Source organism: Pinus tabuliformis, chromosome 3_1 (genome assembly GCF_031772625.1).
Source record: "Pinus tabuliformis cultivar Carrire ecotype Pingquan chromosome 3_1, CPIR1, whole genome shotgun sequence".
Lineage (NCBI taxonomy): Eukaryota > Viridiplantae > Streptophyta > Pinopsida > Pinales > Pinaceae > Pinus > Pinus tabuliformis.
In genome coordinates this window covers 771,903,253-771,908,725 of record NC_142301.1, presented here as the reverse complement: position 1 = coordinate 771,908,725, position 5,473 = coordinate 771,903,253, and positions in this window count along the sequence as shown.

Below are 5,473 nucleotides of genomic sequence, written 5' to 3'. Positions count from 1 at the left end.
AATGTGGTTTCATGAGAAGAACTAAATATTACAAACCCTAACAAGATTTCAATTTTTTTTGAGTGTCAAGTTTTCCCTCTAATTAGATTGCTTCCATAAAGTGAGTAGTTGTTTAGATGGGACTTTCCCTTACATTCCTTGTGGCTAGTTTCTTAAGGATGGGAAACTAGGCTCTTTACACATCTCCTTTTAGATGAGGTTTGTTCTCAAGCTAATGGATGGGAAAGTAGACTCTCTGCACATCTCCACGAGAGCACACCATTTAGAAGAGACTTATTTTACATTCCTTGTGGCCAGTTTCTCAAGGATTAGAAACTAAGCTCTCTACACAACTCTTTTTAGATGAGGCTTGTCCTCAAGCCACTTGATGAGAATTTTGGTTCTCTAGGTTCTCCACACATCTCTATTTAAAAGAAACTTATCCTTTACACTCATCTTCTTAGTTTCCTAATACTTCATTGCGCTAAGGCTTCAAAAATCCTTACCAATATGTTGAAGAGTAAAAAAATTAAAAGCCTCGTTAAAAATTAAAAAAAAAAACTCATTACACTCATGAAGAATGCTTTGTTTTAATAAAACTTTAAAAATCTTCCACAAACCATATAAAAAAAAAACCTTTATTTTATTAAAACTTAAAAAACAAAAAATCATCACACTAAAAATAAATAAACTATTTTATTAATTTTACCAACATATTCATATTTTAAAATTTTAAATATAAATACCTCATTTCATTAATACTTCCAAAAGCAATAAACATATTTCATCCCTAACAACCATCCTTTGGAGTGAAAAATATAAATTTATAATGAAAATACACATTTACATCCTTTCATTCCCTAATAGGATGAATAAATGAATAAAAGTGGCTTACTTCAAATGTAAACCTTCCTTCACTCCTTTGGAAATGAACGGTGAATACTTTATTGTAACTTTTCTAAGTATAAATTTATATGAGATGCGTATATTTTCAATGTATTTATATACATACTTCTTTATAGCTTTTCCACACGCATGTGTTTCCAAGGAATGCAAAAACATGTGCTAACTAAATTCCAAGGCAACATGGACCACGTTCCCTCCTTCATGAAAACAACATGTGCACAAGGAAATGCGATAGCTTATCTACTAGACACATAATGCTCATAATGGATAGAACAATTGTATAGTGGCGTTATTTATTTATTTAAATGTCGTTAGCATATATTATAACTAACTTATAAGTAGTGTTTTATTAATATATATTTTTGAAATTGAGATTTTCAATCAATACATTTATAATAATAATAATAAAAAATTTCTCACTTTTACTTTTTTAGTTTTAGTGTGAATTCTAAAGCAAATCTGCAATGTGGTCATGGGTTCTTTCGTTTCTCCATTGTGGCTAATCTCTTTATGGAGGACTTCGAATCCAAGGTCTTGTCTTCTGCTCTTTACCAACCCAAACTTTGGAAAAGGTTTGTGGATGACGCTTGTGTCGTCTGGTCTCATGGTAAAGATAAATTGGATCTATTTTACCATCATCTTAATAATCAATGGAGTTACATAAAGTTCACCATGGAATTCGAAGTTAATGGTAACTTGCCTTTTCTTGACATTCTTATCTCAAAGAAGGATGACGGTTCTTTCTCTCATCAAGTTTTTTAGAAGAAAACTCACACAGAGCAATATCTCCATGCTAGTTCCCATCATTTTCCTACTCAAAAGCTAGGCGTTCTCAACACCTTAGCCACCCAAGCGTTACGAGTTTCTGACGAAAATCACCTTGAAGATGAGAAAACCCACCTCCTAAAAGTTTTTAATAAGAATGGTTATAGTAGGTCCTAAGGTCTTAGGGCTTTTCAAAATGCTCAAAAAGGTCATAAGAATAAGATTGATCCCAAGGATTGGTCTTTAGGAGTTCATCTTCCTTTTATTCAAGGGACCACTGATAATATTGTTAGGATTTTGAAGAAGCATACGATTCATTCTTCTTTTAGGCCCCTTAACACTATTCAGAGTTCTCTTCGGTCTGTTAAGGACCCTGTTAACCCCAAGGATGGGAAAGGTGTTTACATCATTCCCTGTTCATGTGGAACTCCTTATATTGGTGAGACTGATCGATCAATAAACCAAAGGATTTGTGAACATGCTGCTGACATCAAGCATGGAAGATCTCGCTCCTCCGCTTTGGCAGAACATGCAGAAAAAACCAATCATCACATATGCATTAAAGAGACTAGGATCATTACTAGGATTGACCATTTTCATCATCGTAAATTTAGGGAGGCCTTAGAAATTGAAAAGAGACATGTTAATTTGAATAGAGATGATGACTGGAGTATCAGCAGATGCTGGATTCCTGCTCTTTCTTCCTATATATATATATATATATATTATGATTTTTAATATTTTTATTTTTACTATTTAATATTATTACTAATTATTTTTAAAACAATATTTATTAATCCTCCTAATTATTTAATTTATGATATTCTAAATTTAGTTATTAGTTAATATTTGGGATTATGAATAGGCCTAAACCTATTAATATTAATCGTTGTGAGAATATTGTATATAATAATATATAATAATAAAATTATAAGGGGCTAATTTTTTATTTATTTTTTATTTTTATTTTTTTCAACTACTTGGTTTATAATATTATTAAAACACCAATTATTAATAATATTATTACATATAAAATTTATAATATTAATAAGAATTTAATTCAATAATATTTTTATAAATTTAAATTCTTCAGTTAGATTTCCTCACCCTTCTTTATCAAAACATAATTCTCTAATTTCTGCCTTTAGTCAAACTAGTTGTTACTCCCTCACAACTAGTTAGCAGCTCTCTACGCCTATTTATTACAACGCTTGGATCTGGTTCCTCATCTTGTCCTGAAGATGAACCACACTGGTTGGTTCGAAACACAATGAGAATATCTCTTATGTGATTTTTACTAAAAGATGCTGTTAAAAATAAAATAAAAATTGTTAGAGTTTTTTAACAATATTAAATATTAATAACTAGGTAGTAATTAAAATAAATTATATATTTTATTTTAGTTAGAATTTGATTGGAGTGAGAGGTATTTTCAAATTTAATATAGAAGAGATGTTGTAAGGTTATGTTATTTTTAACATTTTAATTTGCAGTTGTCTATAACGCGACTTTTTGAAAGCCTTTCCGGCGGGTTTTTCCGGTCGAAATCCGGCAGGAATTTATTGGAATCGCAAGTTTGATAGCTAGTTTCTGCACAATGAAAGTCCCCCAGGGGTTTTCGAGGGTGCTGAATCCAAATATGCAATTAAAAAACCATTTTAACTGCAACAAATCAAGATTTAACCTCAATTTCTTCCGCCGGATTCCGTCACCGGAATCTCCAAAAAGTCGCATTATAGACAACTCCTTTTAATTTGGTCAATTAACATATAAATAAATAAAAGTAAAATAAAATTTTAAAATTAATAATTAAAACATTTTGACTAAAGGATCAATTTTTATTTTATATATATTAATATCATGGCAAAACTATGAGCTGTCAAAACCTAGAACTAAGAAACCATAAAGGATAAACTAACTATTTTATCTCTATTTTATTTTAATTATTAATTATTTTATTTTAATTATTAATTATTTTATTTTATTTTTAATTAATTAATTTTTTATTTATCTTTTATGTAATTTAACCCAGTCAAAATGTTTATAGGACAAGAAATTACAACATCTCTACCATATTGGGTTGGAGAGTCTCTCTTTTCTCTTAGCCTTTGTTTGGCAAGTTGCTGTAAGTTTTCGATAAAAAATATCCCCTTTTTTATTTTTCAAGTTTTTGTTGGATCACTATCATTGATCCAATTTTTTATCGAAACCCACATTTTGGTGCAAAGGAATGAGCAGAGCCTATTGCATGATGAGCATCCCTTCCAGAATGAGTTCACATTTACCAACGTGGTCAAGGTAATCTAGGATTGTGGCTCCCCCATAATGATTATGTTTCTCCGAAATAGAACCTTGTTGCTCTGCATCTTGGAGGAGCCATCCTTTAGAAGGCGTTGTTAAAAGATCATCAATTCCTAATGAAATGAAATAGCTATATCAGTAGCTTGTTGAAAACCTGAAGTCTTGAGTTGATCCAAGATATGTGATGTATATGTCATTCCAAAGTGATCTATTAATATGCTAATAAACTTTTTAATGATAATTTTATCCATCACTTTGTTGTAAAAGGGCAAACTATCAAAGGGAAATCTAGCTCATTCCTTCATAAGGAAAAATCTCCATATTTTCATGAGCAGGATTAAGCAATGGGTTTAAGCCGATTATTCGAAGGCTTCCTCGATCTCTATATCTGCACTAATGAAAAAATCTAAGATCAATAACATTAAATATTAAGAGTTGGTAGTAATTTATTTGGGTGTTCAGAACAAACAAACCCTTGTATGACTTCTTCCAATCCTTGATTGAAACGAGTATGACCAACAGTTGTTCAAATGTATATATTAAGGATTTCCCCCATTCTACCTTTTCTTATTCAAGGTTTCCTCGGGCTGGAAGGTAATCAACCATCAAGTGCAAATGCAGAAGGGAACTTGATTGCAAAACCCACTCGTCGAAAAGGGATGAAAGTCAGCGTTAGTGATCCGACTGTGCCGAGTGGAAGGGTCGTTTCTCAACGACTAAATTTGTTTCTGCATCCTCTTACCCAGAAGAGAGGAATCCCTCCTTTTGGGAAGAACTCCCATGAATGAATCCGACAAAGATAGGGCTTGTAGTTCATAGGATTAGAGCACATGGCTATGGACCCCAATGCCAAGGCCTAGGAAGGAATAAATCCTACAATGCTAACCTACTTTTCAGTGAATTTCAATGAGAAAATATGATAATATGTTCTATCTTTCGATGCCTATCTGCATAATAAAACATTTTGGCTAAATCAAATTACATAAAAATAAAAATAAATAAAATAAAATAATAGAAGTAATAATTATAATTAATATTATTACTAATTATTAATAATTAAACTAGTCAAGATATATCTCAATTTCGGATCTATCAACCTTGTCAAGAGGGATCAAATATCTCAATGTGTAAACCTTTCCTTAAGCTTTGCACTAAAAGCATAGAATCTTTTCCTCAAATTTTAAACTAAAAAAAAAATTGCACTTTGAGAAATTCAATTCCTCTAGATCTTTAATATATCCAAAATTAAGATGGGTCTAGACTAATTTAATATAAAATCTAAAAATAAATAAATAAATAAAAAATAAATAAAAATATAAATAAATATATTTGAATTATTTAATAATTATTAAGCTTTTAGTTGAAATAGAAAACTATAAATATATGAATGAATTATATATATTTTGTTAATTGATATTAGTTTAGGTAGTTACGAAAATTCTTATTGTCATTTTCATGAAAGTTCAATTTCTATAAGATTTTTATGCTCATAATGAATATAAGAATCACTTTTAACTAATCT